The sequence below is a fragment of the Pelecanus crispus genome, chromosome 1 (genome assembly GCF_030463565.1).
Source record: "Pelecanus crispus isolate bPelCri1 chromosome 1, bPelCri1.pri, whole genome shotgun sequence".
In the NCBI taxonomy this organism is placed as follows: Eukaryota; Metazoa; Chordata; class Aves; order Pelecaniformes; family Pelecanidae; genus Pelecanus; species Pelecanus crispus.
Window position 1 is genome coordinate 64438097 of NC_134643.1, and position 18205 is coordinate 64456301.

Sequence of the window (18205 nt, forward strand, 5' to 3'; positions counted from 1 at the left end):
GCGAAGCCACGGGGCTCGCAGTCAGAAGGTCAAGTCCTGACGCAGCTTTCCAAGCGAATTTGGGAAAGTCTCTTCCTCTCCTCCAGCACTTCTAATAATACCGGTAAACCTTAATCATGAGATTGTGTGGATACTGCTGGCATGCTCAGAGGCAGGCAGCGTATGATGCTCCTGTTCAAAGACTGATCATTACACGGTATTAACAGTAACTCCCCTGCTTTTTTTTTTTTTTAATTTTTTAAGTCATGGGTAAGGTAAGTCTTGGCAGTTGATACTGATATTATATGAAATGAAGGTAAATCTTGAATGGACAACAACATTGTGGACAGACTACCAGAACAGAAATTTTGCGCATTCCTTCTGTGTAAATAAAGAAGTGAACTTAACCCACCATAAAAGCTTTGCTTTACGATGTGCAATTGCTGGGGGAAAAAGGTTGTAATGGGTGTTATACACTCACACACACACCAGCAACGAACAGGCCAAGAAATTCACTGTTTGCCTACCTTTGCATAGAAAAAATAGCTGTAATTTGAAGTTTAAGGGATCTGTTTTCAAAGTTTATCTATCTGTGATGCCCTTGGGTCCCAAATAGAGGTTGGGATCCATGGGCATCCTCCCTACTGCCTGTACCTCTGCCCTCTCAAATTATGAAGAGGGAACTGTGCAAGGAAATTGCTGCTGCTGTGGGATCTCTGCAAGAGGAGCCGCACCAAAAGTGCTCCCCAAGCAGACACGAGGATGGGCTCCTGCAGCCAGTGTCAGGGTGCAGAAGCTGGGCTCATGCTGCTCTCAAGCCCCACACTCCCCAAAATCCAGAGGGAAGGCTGTCGGGACAAGGCAACACCGCTCTACTGCGTGTGGCGCTACCAGCACACCTCTGCTCCAGCCTGGGTGGTGCTTCCTTATTTGATTATTTTTCCCATCGTGCATTTCTTATTTTATTAAGGGGAGTTATTAATCAGGTGACCCAGGAGTGGTGGGGCTTCCCGCAAACCCGGCGTTACCACAGTAAGGGACGGAGTTGGTGCTGTGCTTGGTGTCGGTACGCTCCCTCCTTGCTCGAGCTGAAAGATGGCTCGTGTTCAGAGAGTGCTGCATGCGACCAGGCTCCAGGCAGGATGCAGCATGCTCAGCTCGGTGGGAAATGAAAAGGATATAGGCTTTTTTGTCAGCTCGACCTGGTCTTAATAATGTTTAAATACCTGAAGGTCACTAAATTACAGAGTGCAGAAATTTGGCACAAAAGCCTTTGTGTAAGATTATCTAGGTTTGCTGAAGTAAGACAACAAAAGAGAATAAACCGAACCGAGCAAAACCAACAACCGCTGCTAAGATGTTATTCTTGTCGTTAAGCCTATACGCTGAGCCTATAGAGAAGGCAGCATTTCCTCTCCCTCTTGCTGACAGGCCAGTATTAGGGCACAAAGGCAGGTCACTGTCCTTGGCGATATGGTAAACAAAGATAAGAGCTGAAAGCAAGGGAGTATTTTTTTAACCCTGATAATTCACTCAGAATAAATTCCATTGTGGAGAGATTTATTGTTTACTTAGCACTCCTCAAAAAAGCTCCTTGGGAATGCAATCTCCTTCCCATGCGCCGGACACAAAACACTCATTTCAGCTGAAAGCACTGGCCAGGCCTGCTCAGGGCATCTGTTGCTTGTCCCTGGATTCACGTGTATGAAATGTAAGCGAACCTGCTGGAAAAATGCAGCCCCAAACGTTTGCCGAGATCTGCTTGTTATCCTGGGTTGGGAACTTAAACAGATGTCTTCAATGGGCAGCCATGCTCATGCAAACGCTTTGCCGAAATGACAACAAAAAACCCCGTTGCTTTCCTTTTCTGCTCGCAAAGCGTCTGCAGCAGAGCAGCAAAAGAGTGAAAAACATCATCATTTTCTGACACTCTTAGTAGAAAAAGGATCAGTCTTCCCTCTACCTGCCGCAAATAAAACTGCCCAATTCCCTTTGCCTCAAAATCTCCCCAAATGCAGATACACCATGCCACTACTGGGGGAAGCATGCAAGGAAGGCATCACTGCCAACAGCGGAGACTGTCTTATCTTTTCCATGTAATGACTCAGCAGTTTAAAGTAAGGCAAGAGTTTAAGCATTTGCTGATTCGGAGTGTAGGGCATCAGACAAGAATTTGGGAGCTGTGGGTGCTGCCACAGAAGTGGCCGTTTAATCCCGCCGTGGCTCCCCTTCCCACTTGGGAAGCAGCAATAAAACCTCTCCAGCAGATTGCCTGGGACCTCTCTGAAAGGCACATTTGGTAGACGACTTCTAGCAGTATCAGACATAACCGCAAACCCAATTGGACCAGATTTAGGCAAACTGCCCTCCAGAAGAGCATAGAATCAGGACTGGAGGAACAACAAGGAATTTCTGATGGTTTGTGCTGTACGTTTGACCTTCCTTACCTTTTCATAGAGCCTCTGGATTTCAACAGAGACAGGAATCTCTTTTCAGGACACAAGGAGGTTTATTGCAACGCAGTTCTTAAACATGTGCTTACTGGGGACATCCTAGGATTGGCAGAGATGGATTACCTATGGCCTTGGGCTGTGCTGTAAAGTGGATTGTCAGTTTAAAATGCTTCTGTTTCATTTTCTGAAAGAGCTATAAGCTTAGCTGTTGCTAAAGTTTCCAACAGTGTTCTTGGGGATAGCTTTTGTAACCTGATCTCATCTCCAAAGCCTACATTAATTGTCCATTTGGACTAGTCCTTCTATACTTCTCTGGGCAATTAAGAAGTCTTTTTGGCTTTCACAGCACTGCAACACCCATAGGATGTACATGTCCATATTCCCCTTGCATGTTTTCAGATCACCGCTACTCCTGCTCAGTGGGTGCCAGTTGCTCTACTGACTGCAGCAGGCATGTACTTGGTCTTTTTCAGCTGTTGTCGTAACTTCTTTTTAGCAGCTCTCTTGCCAGATAATGTGGCAACTCAAAATACAGAAGTGAGTTCTGCTATCTGTTCCAAGCAAAGTTTTTCCAGGACTACTCAAAGATGCCAAAGTCATGGAGGAATTGCTTACAAAGGTCAGTACACACTGTACCAGCATGCAATCCAGCTTCTGATATTCATGTCAGTCGGGGTTTATCAATACAAGTGGTGGGTCTTGTTGCAGGTATCTTACTGCATTGAAACCAGTCAGCCCACAAACAGAAGCTGAGTGGTTGTGGAGTCCTGAAGAAAACAGCAGTAAAATTAAGATATTCCTCTGTATTGTAGTGCACTCATGGAAAAGGAGAGGTATGTTGCCTGTGGTTATCACCTCCAAAACACACTGGAGGGCTTATCTACTGTCTCCTACTCCTCATTTCCTGTCCTTAATATCAAACCGAGGCCCTGCACCCACAACCTATACTCTGTGCTATTTGTATAGCATATAGCATATAGCATATTTATATTGATTATATTTGATAGAGCAGTATGTACTGACTGGTAGAATGGTGGTGGGGCTAAACCTTGCTTTAACAGGTGAAGGTAAATTCAAGCACAGTCTACTTAAAAATGTTAGATAGCATAATAAATCGGGAAAACCCATGTCAGCACAAGCATACTTCTACTGACTCCTTTCACTGGACCCATTTATCCCAATACAGTGAGGAGAAGTAACAATATTACCAGGACGCTTTTGCCAGGGAACTGTACCTATGCTATAATACATCTCAATGCAGACATGCAATAACTAAAGCTCATAAATGAACGCTGGTGGAAGAACCACATGGTACGTCTGACCTGTGTAAATGTGAGGCTGCTAAAAGCCGCGAACAATGGCCTATCCAGGTATGTATATGGAACACAGTCCTCATAAACTAATGTGCTAGGTAGGAGCCTTAGCAGCTGCCAAGGGGTATTGCTCCATCAACGTCTAGCAGTCCTCATGGATCAACACTGAAACACATGCCCATGCCTTGTCTGCAATCCCTCAAAAGAAACTTCTTTTTAAAAAGAAGCAAAGCTACAAACATCAGTGCAACATCTGAAAAAAGCACAGTAAATGGACTGATAGAAAGTCTTCAACCTGCATAAGTCATTAACCTATCTATGCATAGGAGAGAAAAGAAATCAGCCCCCTTTTAAACAGGGGTGACAGAAAAGAGCCATAGAACACATTCCCTGATGGTAGACTTGCCTAATTTGGCTAATAGACTGTTTTAGAATTTATATAATTATATCAGATGAGAAACCTTTGTAATTAAAACAAAATTAAAGTATAATGTAAAGGCATTATATCAAACTAAAGATGCTTGTACAGGAAAAACTAAGTTATGCTGATAGAAGCAGTTTTATACTTGTATACTTCCATGTGTGCTAGGAAGTTGCATGGCATTAACTGCACTGGTTTCTGAATTAATATAGCTATCAGCTATAGCTATACGATGCGCGTAGATATGTATAGCTATATACACATGTGTACACCCACCCACATCCTGTTCTCCCTTCAACACTGTACACAGAAATTTACTGTTCTTTTCTGTAAGAGCAGCCATTTCAGTAATCTGTAATACAGAAAGGGCAATTTATATGCTGTAATTTATATACATTATTTTTCAACAAAGTTCTAATTTAAAAACAAGACCAAAAACCGGATAGATTAATAAAGCATCCATCCACATGGTATTGACTAAAGTTTTCAATCACAAGCCGCTTCAGAAATAAGCGACAGAGTCCTACATTGAGACGCACACTCACACAAACACACATGCCTGCACACATAGACACACAAAGGAGAGACTAACAGTTATTTATATTTCCTACTTTGAGACAGGAAACCTCCCTTTGCATCTGCTTTTTTCTCACTACGAAGAATAATTTTAATTACAGTCACTTGGCAGGAAGCCAATTTTGATTTTTTTTTTTTAATGACATCTGTCTAAGCATTTTTAAACTTCCTGCTCAGTGTAACTTCCTTCGTTTTATAGACCAACACCCAGTTACAGCAAAAAAAGAAAAGGGAGTAGCAAATGATTTATTCATTTTTCATGTTAACTCTTATCAGGTATATCGAGTGGTTCATTGTTCTGAGAACTGATGGCACAGAAAGCAGATTTACAGGGGGAATTTAGGACTCAAGCAGTCTGGGAAAGGAAAAAAAGAAGAAAAGCCATGCATCGAAAAAAGCAACACAGTTGTAACTTAACCCTAAAACAGCTCAACAGTTCCTGTTCTGTAGTCTGATCTTCCTAGGTTCGGCTAGGCTTTTTTTTTCAGAAAAAAAAAGGAGGGTTGAGAACAGGGCAAAAGTTGGGGCAACACACTTGAAACTGAGAACATGAGGCATCATGGCCAGTGGACGTCACCCACATCAGTTTAACTCGGGGCAAGTTTCCGCGGCATCAGTGAAGTTCCTCTGGGCTTGGTCAGTGAAAGCAGAGGCAGAGTCTGGACTTCAAGTCCACATCCCAAGCTGGCACAAGCCCCTGCTTCAGCCAGGTAACTGGGTTAGGAACAAGAACCCCAGAGCTCCTCTAACAAAACTGACCGTAGAAAAATCAAAAATTTTCGGATGCTAAGTGTTAAAGCTGCCCTCCCACCTCTGCCTTTCATTCTGCCGTTAGTTGTGGCTTACAAGACCATATTGCATGGCTTGCTGTTTTCCTCCTGTACGAGGAGCGTGGTGAGCCGAGAGGTGAGAAAGAGGAGGCAAAAACACCACCAGAGAAGGAAAGCTCAATAATGTGAAAGGAGAGGAAAGAGGAGAGCTCAATTAAAAAGCGGGTGCCGCGGGATGGAAAGAAGGAGGCAAAGACAGTAGCAATGGTAGATGAAGTGGCAGGGGAGCTACCCCACCGGCTGTCACAGCCTTTCCGGTACGTCGGCCTTTCCTTGAGATTTAGCAGGGTGCCACAGGTCTGGGGGCAGGGGAAGGCTGGCAGCCAGGCTGCACCGCAGAGCAGCGAGCAAGAAAGCCGGCGAGCAGCGTGGAGGAGCACGTTTTATGCGTCCTTCTGACCGCTCATTCCCTGCTCTGTTGGAGCTCAAGCCACAGGCGCGTACCCACACCTGGCTAACAAAAGTCCCAAAGGGATGGGATTTATAATGCACATCAGACACGCAACCGGTGTTAGCTATAAGGGTATCTGCCTCTTGGCTGGCCCCACTGCTGGGACACAGGTAAGCCTAATGAATTGTTAATGCCTTGACACCAAAGCTGCATTTTCATTCTTTGCTCCAGACAACCTAGATTTCATTCTTTTGACTTACATGTTTTCTTGAGCAGGGTAAATCATCTTTCAGGACACATGAACAACACAACACAAATGACCTGGGAAAACTAAGTCTCCCTCCTGCACTTTCTGCCTCCATGCAGATCTAACCTACAGCCATCCTGAAAGCGCTGCAAAAGTTTCCATCTGATTTTTAATTTCCTGGTCCTGGCTGGAACCAGAACTGTGAGTGCTGGAAGCCTCCAGAGGAAAAATTGGTATTGTCAGATTCTGCCCTAATTTTCCAAGATTCAGAAGTTTCAAAGAGTATCTCAGCTCTTTAAGTGTTTGGAGACTTCACTCTCACAAGTGGCTGACTGCCTTCTGACTTGAGTCAACACAGCTGGAAAATGGAGTAGAAAAAAAAAAACCCCTGAAACCTCACTGAAAACCAGATGTTGCCATTGAGCAGAGCTACTGTGTTAATAAAACACTAGCACCCCTGCGCTCCCCAAAACAAAATGAATAGCTCTAATAGATTTCCCAAACTGTGCTTTATGCCAGAAAGAAAGTAGAAGGAAATATTTTAAGACTTGAAGCAGACTGTGGAGAGGTATGGTTCTGGTGCTGGCACTGGGATTACTGCGCAGTAAGAAAGATCTCTATTTTTAGGGAGGACAGGCTGTGTTTGTTATTTGGCAGGAAGCGATCAGGACCAGTGATTGCAACATTATTGCCGGACCCATGGTCAGCTGGATATGAATGATGTGTTATAACACATGGTTTGGTACGGTGGTGCCTAACACACAAATGTTGCTGACATGTGCCCGGTGTCATGTGCCACACAGTTTAAGCAGGGTCAGGAGTTTATGTATACCCCCGGGGCACACAGTGTTCCCCCAATGGTACTCACATTGTAGCTGTGAAAGAAAACATGCGCTGTCCGCAGCAAGGCAAAAATTTCGGGACAGTTTTGCTTAAAAAATTGCGGAATTTCTTTGCATACTCCCATCAAAGATATTTTTCTATCAACTACATATGCCTCACAGGATGTAGATGCATTATGTGATATGATATATACACAGCTAAGCAGGAATGCAAGCAAGAACTGAAATACAACAGTGGTTTGTTTAAACACCGTTTCATCTCATCCAGCCAACATCCCATTACGAGCCACAGGGGGCCAGCTTTCTGAGGCCACGAAGATGTCAACAGTTGGAGGAAACGTTCACTCAAATGCCCCTGGGGTTGCTCTGAAAGCAGTCACTGACATGACATCCACAGCCTTCTGCAACAGAAGCAGCGGTGCAGATTTGTTAGCAGGCTACTTGAAGTTGCCACAAACTAGAGAAAGCTCATGTCTTTGGAGAAAAAAGCTGACCTCTCTCTCTCTCCCCTTCCCGTAACACACAACATCCTTGTCTTTTCTTCTCCCTCGGCATAGCCAATAAAGGATCTTTGGAGCCGATGAAGAGCATAGACAAGATCCACGCACCACGTGGCCGCAGCCCATGTGCCTCGGCCACTGCCCAAGTAGGCTGATGTCAGTTTGGTCTGAACCAGATGCCAAGAGAAAAATGGGTTTCACTCCTCACACTGCTTTGTTGTGATCGAGCCCTAAGACCACTGGCAGTACAGGCTGGTTATACCACTAAGCTTAGGTTGAATCACTGATACAACTTAGACTACCATGAACATCAATGTCCTTAATCTGTGGGTGGTTTATGTTTAGCAACGATAGCAAAAGTAAAGCAAAATTAAAAGTATAAATACAATGAGCTGTTCCAAATGCAGAGCTGTACATTATAAATAATGTGCTAAATCTATCCAGTGCTCTGACAATTAACAAAATAAAAATATGGCACCTTTCACCTAGTAATCTCCAGCCATTTTTTAAAAAACAGATGGGGAAGCTGACTTATGAAAAAGGTAAAACGTTTTGCGTAAGGTCACAGATCACAAATTCAGTGCTAGAAAAATCAGAGTTCCTTAAGCTAATTCCCTTGCATTGTCACCAGATAATATTGGCTACAGTACACTTGAGCAATAAATTAGACTTTAAAAAACTCAAGGGCATTAGCAAATTATAATTAAGCACACATTCTGCAATGAGATGAATTGTTTTTATAATAAGAGGCAGCAAAAACTAGTGCCTATAAATTGCACATTGTAGAAGAGTATTACTCCTTCTTAGAGACAACAACAAATACGTTTGCCAGATTTTGATGATACAGATGTGTGTGTGTGCATGTGCGTGTTTAGAATACAGTAAAGCAATAACATCCTGGCCGCACTCACTGCTGCGCACCTTGATGGGGAAGATAAGTGATGCTAGATCCAGAAAACACTTCAGGGCCCGGTTTAATTAAAAAATACACAGTATTTTTTACATTAACGCTGCTAAACATGTGAATTGTGTTTCCTGGAGTGGATGATTTAAGCACAAGCCCCGAAGAGACACCAACTGTCTTTGAGAACTGCATAAACTGCATTGACACTTAGTTATTGCTTCTTTGCAGTTAGATGCTGATTACAAAATCAGGAGGAAAAACTCAACGATGACATATCATATTCAAACTTTGATGCTTAAAATGAGATGTCAGATTAGGAAAACCCTCTTAAATAAATAAATAAGTGTTTTTGTGTTAAAGGGCACTGAACATCTAAAGCTCTCATTCACATTGGTGGAGACTGCCAGTGATTAGTCTTTCTGACAAACTCAGGCATCTATTTAGGCAGTTAAATATAGTTAGGGGCCTAACTTTAGACACCTGTGACTGAAAATACCACTGCTAAATACTATTTGTGTAGGCTGATGCTGAAATACTACTATGAACTTTCCATAATGTCATGAAAAAGTAAGAGATATAATAAAATGATAATAATATGTTCTCTTCCCTAATGCCCTTCAGCTGAGAATCTCAAACATCCATTAAGAGAAATATAAACATGCTCCATTTACCACATGAACAGGCTGTGGTCTTAGACCAAGTCAGAAGTTAAGAAAAGTCAGAAACAAGGAGTTCAGGTAATGTTAGCCAGCATCCACTCCCCAAACAAGAAACAAGCCTTCCTCTCTCTGTTCAGAGGAGGACGAACAGCACATCTCTCAGGATGTTTCCTATGGTCCTTCTGAGAAGCCCAACACTGTGGATGTTGACTGCTATGCCCTAGGTCAGGTCTGAGTGCACGCCAAAGTTGAATCAAAAGGGAACAATATTTTCATCTTGGAGTTTACTAAAACAACCCCCATACTGATAAGGAAACAATCGTATTTCCCACTGTGCTCTTTACTGATTTGTTCTCCTTAAATCAGCCCAAGCTACCACCTTCCCCTGGCAGGAGGGCTGGTCAAACATATGCTTCTGCAGATGATCCGAGTGCCAGCTGGCACAGGGTAAGAGGGGCAGTCATGCACAAAAAGGCTGGCCCACATCTTCTTCTGACTCTGAAGATGCTATCTCTGTCACTCACTCTAGCTTTTACGTCCTACAACTTAGCTGTGGCACATGGTGGGTCTGCTTTTTGAGTTGCCACTGCCGTGCAGCTCTTTCTCTTCCTTGGGATTAACCATTTAGCTTCTAGCAGGGTGCAGCTATTAGGACAAGCTTGTTACAGCTTCACGAGCAGTACTGTTGATTAAGCAGCTAAACTACATGCTGCTTTATCAATCTAATAAACAAAGCCCTTGTTGTTCGTTGATACACCAACAGCACCAAAGAGGCACACATCAGACAGAGAAGAGAGCTAAGGGATGGCTCAGCAATCATTAACGTTACAGCAACTACTCCAGAAACCCAAGATGCAGGGGTTTACACCCCTTGAAATCTTACCCTCTTCCCTTCGGAGCCGTATGACCAGAGTTTGAGTGCCAGGAGCCGACAGCCCAAGCTGCATGCAGGCTCCCGCTCAAGGTCATTGCTGGCACCTTCCTCCTGCCAGGGGGAAGGGCTAGGTGTGATGGGCCTCCTGCCTGAGGTCTCCAGGACTGTCCCTAGGTCAACCCAGGCATAGCTGCAGCCCCGCCACGCAGCCTTTCTCCATCGCAGAGCACCTGGGCTCTTCCTGCCGGAGCTTTATCCCTGGCTAGTTCAGGGAGTGAGAAAGTAGACCTGAGAGTTTAATTCAGCCCGTTTACCGGCAAAGGATCTGAGACGATACAAACCCAGTGCGGGATGCAGAGGCAACGCACCCTCTGCACCCAGGGGCCAGAACCCGCACCTGCCACTACAGCAGGACAGGCCAGAGAAGGTGTTAAGCCCTCATTAACAGTGATGAATGCCGTGTCATCTGGGAGACCGGCAGCGTGACAAACACAAGAAGCTACTGCCTCGCACCCCTGCTTTTGCCGGTAGCTACGTTGCTGCTGAGCAGGCCCGCTGCCTCCAGTAGAAATGGAGGGTTTGAACTCCACAAGCCCTGCAGGTGCCCTCAAGCCAGCACGAGGAGCGGGCTGCACACCAGCCCCGGATGGCTCTTGGCGAGCACAGGGCTGCTCCGCACGGCATCTGGCTGCCTGCGTTTAAAGTGGGGCAGCTTGGGGTGACGGGGATTGCGAGTGGAAAAGGGTTAGCGCTTCCTTTTCCCCTCCTCTGCTTTCTGCTTCCCCAGCCTTCTCCGCCACTGCCTATTAACAACAGACGCAGGCCCTGCTCGGTGACCGAAACTGCCGCGGCAGAAAGATTGAATGAGACAGGGAGAAACGGCTTTTGCAAACTCAAATACCCGTCTTTTAATAAGATAAACAGCTTGCCTTGGTGAAGCAGCAAGGCCAGGCACTGATGGGAATGTCTACTTCCATTTCACAGAGGAATTAAAAGATCACTGGCACCAACCAGCCTTCGAGCAGACAACCACCGCCCCATCGGCACTGCTGGGGCTGGTCCTGCGGGCGCCGAGCAGCTGGCACGGGGCTCTGGGGGCTCCGAGCCAGGCAACCACTGCTCGACCCAAAAACCCACCTCAGCTGGATCACCCCCTGAGCCCCCAGCTGATTACATGCTGATAATCCTGTGTGAATGCATCCTTTTTCTCACTCCCACCCTGGAGTAGCTCTTAGCGCCAGCCCCACCAGACATTTACAACCTTCAGTAAAATCTGTGTAAGCCCCATTTTCGCCCTTGCGCTGAGCGGGGATGGTGCTCCTGGTAGCACCCAGCCTGGCACCACAACACACCGGAGCGGGAAGGACGTGGGACCTGTGCAGCAGCCCGCAGCAGGGATTTCCTTGGCCATTTCCAAGCTCGTAAAGACAAGCATATGGCCACATGGGCTGAATGTAAACGTGGCACGTTGCAAAAAGCTACAAGGTCCTTTAACGAGGCAATGGGCTTTTTTCCCCCTCTGTTTGCCAGTGTATTACAACAAAATATTCTCATCTTGTTTGCACTGTTTGGATAATGAATAACCTGTACCGGTTTTGTTTTGCACAATAATGCTCTCTCAAACCTCCACTGCTTTATTTGTACACGCATACAGACACAACATCTGCTATAAAATTTTCTGGTGAATTCTCCACTAGTTAAAAATATTAGAGCCACCTCTGCTCCCAGATGGAACAAGGAAGTGTCATATAGGGGTTGGCTCTCCCAGCTGAGCTTTATTCCAGTTGTAAATAAAGTTATTAATACTCCAGACAGCATAAATAGCTACGTATCTATTTTTAAACGTCTGTAATTATCAGTCTTCTAACTATTAGTTTGCTTCTTTAGTCCTTTCCAAACGGGCTTAACTATGACACAGGCAGTATTTATTTCTTATTTAATCCCAGCTATTTCAATTGGAAAAAGGTAGCTGCAAAGAGGGTGACTTATCTGCAATGCTACAGTATCTGTCACAATGACACTCTGATTTAATATGGAGGTTATAGGGCATGTATGTTTTATTATGCTCTGGCCATTTCATGACACTTGCAATTACAAAATTAATAGTGTTGATGTTAGGAATTAGAAATAAACAATAGTTCATTTAATGATTGATATTCACTGAAAATAAGATTATCTTTAATGTAATTGAATAATTAGTTATTGATGAAGGGCTGGCTCATGATTAATTACAATTTACCTGCCTTAGCAGGATTTTAAAGATGCAGTATTCATTATTTTCAATGACAATGAAGAAATAAACAAGGAGAACTTGCAACTGTTAAATGTCATGATTTCAACACTACAGTTGTTAAAAGTAGTTAAAGGATCTGAAAAACCTTCCTAATACAGTAAAATCAAAACCTGCCTCAGCAGAGATGGTTGCCCTCTGCCTCTGGGCTGCACGCCCCTCTCTGTTGCAAACCCTCTGGATTTCAGCCTGAGGCTTTGGGCCAGAGGGTCAACTGGGGCAAATCAGCATAGCTCCTTTGAAGCCAGTGACACAAATAGTAAAAAATTCAATTTAATTGGGTATTTGTATAGGTCACCAAGATTATTTACACTTTGTAAGGAACCTGGATGCTGAAATTGTGGGATCAATTGAAAAATACCAGATAAATATTTAACAGTTGTCGTGTAATCGATCAATGATGGATGCGTAAGGATTGATTTATATGACATCACATCACAGTATCACAGCTATGTTAATCATATCCAGGAAAGGCACAAAAAAGCAACCACGTTTATGCAAGTAAACATCTTATGAAGACAGATGTTGCTAGAACACTGGCTAGGTTTTAGCCCTATTGCTTTAATTTCTGCTTGCAAAAGGGAGTATGAAGGGACTCTGATACTGGCTAAAGAAGCTGTTAAGAAATTTCAGGCTTACAGATGCTACATGCACTTTCTTTCTTAAGGCATTCATTCCTTCATTTTGGCTTGATAATCAGTGTCCTCAGTCTTAGTAGTCCTCGACCAGCTCAAAGACCTTTCATGAGAGGGGAGGAGGAATGACAGATTCATCACCACACAGATTTCATCAATGACAGCAAAGCAATTCCAGGGTAGATCAAATCATTTTAGCGCAAAGCATCGCTGGTTTTCTGGCTGTATTCAAGAATGCAATGGGTGATAGGATCCCTCACAAGAATATAAGAAAGGATCAACTAGATGGAAAATAAAGGTACAAGGTTTCTTTATAGGTTTCCAAAAGCACTTAACCTGGCTGACAAAAATAATCCCAACGCAGTTGATTCAAGACCTCTCCTAAAATTCTTTTGTTCTGCGTGTCTCTGCAGGACACTTTCTCCTTATGGAGCCTGCTCTATTCCCTACATTTGGATGGAAAGGATTTCACTATGCTCCTTTCTTCTCCCTAAGCCCTAATTCAGAAGCGTACCTTGCCCTTTCCCTCCCCTTGCCTCCCCAGAGCATAATTTAAAAAAAAGAAAAAAAAAAAAGAAAAGAAAATGTAATTTACAAGGTGGACATAATATAACAAATGATGCCTTATGGGGAAACCCTACTGCTCTAATAAAGAACTAGTAGGATCTTGGGATCATTCCTTGTTGGGGAGGGTTAATGGAGGCCCTGCTCCTTTGCATCACAGTATTAAGCTTGACATTTTTAAAGGAGAAAACACTCCCGACTAAAACATAAAAGGCTTTGCCTACAGCACTGCCTATGTGTACCACTTCTCTTATGATGGAAAGCTAAAGCATGGGAAGCTATAAAGCATGCTGCAGTCACTGCCAGCAGACAAAGGACTTTCTTTAGAGAAAGCCAGAGACTGCAGCAAGAGTTAAAACAGTTAAGATTATACAGCTCACTTCATGTTCCCTTAGGAAACTGAAACATCCCTTTCATTCTACTCCTGCTCCCCCTTAATCAAGTTCAATCCACTCATATGAAAGGGCCACAATACAATATTCTTAATGAAAACATATCCCAACTGTGATGTGCACTGTTCCTATCTGAAGACATTGGAGGTCAAAGCTGTACTAAAAGAACAACCAAAGAACACATCAGCCTGGAGAAGTTAAGCAAGATTCCTTTGCAGCATCTGTCTATGGGAATCTAAGGGAAACCTTGCGTAAACTGGCGGCTTTGGGGAAGTGACCCTGGATTGCGTGATGGCGGATTCAACCATTGCCTAATGGGAGCGTCCTGAGAAATTCAATTTTCAGAAAAATTAGCACTTGGAAAAGGCCCACATTTTATGAATTCCTCTGACATGGTAAGCTGTGAAAATATAATTTCTTTCTATAGTTTAGAAAGATTTCACTCACTATTAAAAGGTTAATGTGAAAATGAAAACCATTAAAAAGATATCTGTGCTCACCCATGTACTAATAACAGTTTTGATCATTAAAGATGAGTTTTATTTAATAAATGCCCTGTTACTGCCAGGACTTAAGATCTTGATCTCTCTTTCTTTCTTCCTGTGGTACGTTATAATTGCAGCTAGTGATGTTTTAATAGAGGTTTCAAGTTGGCTATGAAGGCCTGGGACACATTCCATGATCCACAACGTGTTGGTAGTGAGTGGAGAAGGAGTTTTTGTGGGCCCTTTCAAATGAGACTCCAAGCATCTGCTTTGACATGAAGGCATGTGCTGTGATGACCCATGTGGCTTCCCTGGGTTCTTAAGAAAGGAGTGCAAAAATCTAAGATTGCATTTTCCTTTCATGCTACTTCTTTAACTTTCTGCATTTTACTCAGAATGGGCAGTGGACTCATTTCAGTCCACGCTCACGTGAGTGCACCACAGAAGCCTCTGGAAGTGGCTTTATGAGACAGTGCTGCTTTGTGGTAGTAAGTTGGGCAGGCCAGCATATGACTGTGTCGTAGGCACACTATGCATTGTGCATGCATCTGAGCTGGGTGAAATTACTGCTTCCATTGCTCATCACCACCCTCAAATGCAAGCTACCAGCCCCTCAGATCCTGACAAGCAGATCTGCTCAGGTAATTGCTCTCCACTCATTCAGTCCAAAACCCCTACTACTTTATGATGAAGCCTTACACTAAATTAAAATTTCTTCATGCTAAATAGGGTCATTTTGACGGAGGCAGGTGTGGGGGCCAGCTACTCAGGCTTGCAGATTTGAAGGGAATGTAAGCTGTGGTGCAGGCAAAAGGTTGGTTGACCAACTGTTGCTGTCCTGCATTCAGCTCGAGTGCATCTAGAGGACTATATGATCATAGTCAGAAGCTTTGATGGTGACCTTGGGAAACATCCAGGCTCTAGTACCACAGAGGGGATGCTGGGAACCCGAGTACTTTTTCAGTGTCCTATTCAGTTTAGTGGTGTTTCACTGAAGAGCAGTGGTGTACCCATCTGCAGTTCCTGTATTAGGAAAGGAGTCAACATCTCTAACAGCGATATACAAGCTTAAATCCACATTGTTTTGTCAGTTTAAGTCCACACCAAAACCTTTTAAGAATCTACATCCTATTAGGCTTTTTGAACATCGTATGCTCCAATAAAACCCAGATCTAGGGTGGAAATTCTCAGCGGTACTGCAGCAATAATCACAGGAATAAGGATTGCAGCAGCATTCCCTCAGGAAGTCTGCTTTGCTCTCTGGTTCCCATGCAGCAGGAATGTGTAAATTATTCAAATGTACTGTGCAGGAAAAGAGGGCTTGTATGAAAATAAGTACAATTGTTATTTAAGAAGAGAAGGAAATAATGAAGAAGGAGCTTTTTAAAACACATCCGTAATTCTTCCAAAGCAACAAGTGGAATTTGTACACAGAACTATTTACTGTGAAAGTCTGGTTTGTCTGTTTTTAAAAAATATATATTTTCAATCAGAAACACCAGAAACAGGGATACAATGCAAATTTGAGGGACTTAGAAGCGAAACAGCAACTTTAAAATATGACAGTAACCGAGATCCTGTTCAAGTATTTTACTGGCAGAAAACTATTTAAATTTTAAAAGTTCATTTTACTTGCAACCAAAGCTTTGCAAGCTTGGGCTCACACCCATGATATACATTTCTCTGCTTGTTCTGGCATGCAAGAGAAAAACAGGGAATTACAACTGACCTGGCACAAACCTTCAAACCAAGTTCGTGACAGCATTTACAAAGCTAATGCTGTGTGACATGGTTAGCAGGTCAAATGAAAGCAAACCAGCAAGTGGAAGTAAATGATGTAAGAGAATTATGTTTAATTTGGGGAGGTAGAACAAAACTTCAATTGCTGTGTTGTTGCCTTGAAAATAATACCGGATGGATTCAGAACTCTAAATGGAAGAAAAAAACCTGCCAGTGGCAGCTGCACTTTACACTTGAGTAGCCACATGGGGAAACCAGGGGCAGGTCCTCAACCAGGGTAAATTGCCTTAGCTCTGAATGGGACCTGAATTCAGTGGGAGTCTATCTGTTCACCGACTTCAATGAGCTGTGAATTAGACCCAAGAGTGCCAGGTTTCCACAATTTCAGAATGCTCTCTTCCTCATTAAAATGTACTTACTAGTGACAGCAGCCAATGTTAACCTAATGAACAAAGAAGTTCATTACTGAGAAAAGTGCTAATGCATTTTTATGCACCATTCATGACAAAATCATCTTTGAAGAAAGCAGAGCGAGATCCTCACCACTGGCTGGCTTGGATAAATTCCTCATCCAAACACTATAGAAGATCTGCAACAACTGTCTTGCAAGCCTAAGTGCAAGGACTACCTTGGCCTGGGGAAATTTGGGAAGCATCAGTGCTGTGAAGACTTTAACTGGCCTTTTCCTGGAGATCCTGCTTTCACTTAAATTTCCCGAGGCTCTCAATATTAAAGGAGGTGTAGCCCTTGCCCCAGGGAAGCTGACACAAGGACAAGGTGCCAAAAGGACGTTCTCCAGCTTTTTTACCTTATAATTTTTTAAGACTTTTTGATCCTATCTCCTTTGTCCTGAAAACCACACCAAGCTTCTTAGAGTAAGTCTATACTGCAGTTAAGGCCACTAATGTGGACGTATCTGCTGAGCTAGATTTGAGTGAGCTGAGAGTAATGGAAACCACACCAGAAGCAGAAATGTCAGAGCACGCTGAAACTCACCTGAGTAACTAGGTTAACAATCACATAATTAACTTGTCTGTTGTCTGGGCCAGGGTTACTTTGCTAACTAAAAGCTAACAAAACCCATTATTTTGGTTATGAAGCAGCCATACTATCGAACCCACAGTGTATACGTAGCTGGCCCAATCCAGCATCTTTTTTGTTCTGTGGTTGGTAAAGGCATGCCCCTTTGAACACTCCTCGCTTGTTTTGATTGCCCTGTAGGCTGCTGGCTTCTCACGGCAGAGATAGATGTTCTGCCATGAAACCCAGAGTAATGTACATTGCTGGCCCTTAACACACCCCATACGCAGCCGTAACAGTATTTACAGGAGCAGCAGCAAGACCCTGCTGGCTTGTTCAGCAATAAAGGGAGTCACTCAGCCATCTTCAGAGAAAGAGACCAAAGAGGACATTTTGAAAGCCAAAACCAGTATGCAGGTTGCCAGTTTCCACCGAGGGACAGCGAGAGTTAGGCTGGAACATTGCAGGGGATCTTCCAAAGCACAAATGGCAGCTAGCTTGCCCAACTACCACCTCAGCCTTTGAGGAGTAGCTGGTAAAATGTCTGGCCTGAACCTTCTCTGTCCAGCACCCTGCCAAATCAGTCATACTGTTACAAACAGAGCATAAAATACACCTTGAGGTGCTTACCTTGGAGCTGCATAAGAAAGAATTACACAAAAGACAGACCACAGGGCATAAAGCTCACCAACTCCAAATGGAAGAGGAGTGATAACAGGAGGTAGTGAGGGAACCTTAAACAGAGCTTGAGTCACCTCAGGACAACCCATTCAAATGGCCCCTGAGAGGCTGCAGAGTAAGGAAGGATTGCTACAATCTCAGGTCTCCAACACGCTTTCAGTATGGAGCAGACCACAGGCAAAAGTGAGGAACAATCTTATTGCACTACACACGTCCCACCCAGAAGTTGGAGCCTCCTTTGAGACACCACTGGCTGTATTTTTGGCCCATGTACCAATAATTAAGACTGAGAGATAGCACTCTCTTAAATACAAAACAACAAACCCAAAACCCAGCTCCACCCTCCTAACACCAAACCCTTGAGCAATACTGGAAGTATTAAGAGCCTTAATTGCTCTACAGCTTCAAG

At 43.7% G+C, this 18205-nt stretch overlaps 1 protein-coding gene across 1 annotated transcript in view; it reads right to left on the reverse strand.

Annotated features, from left to right (window-relative positions):
- TBXAS1 (thromboxane A synthase 1) overlaps nt 1–18205 on the reverse strand; it is a 231588-nt gene that overhangs the window by 20991 nt on the left and 192392 nt on the right. The window lies entirely within an intron of this gene.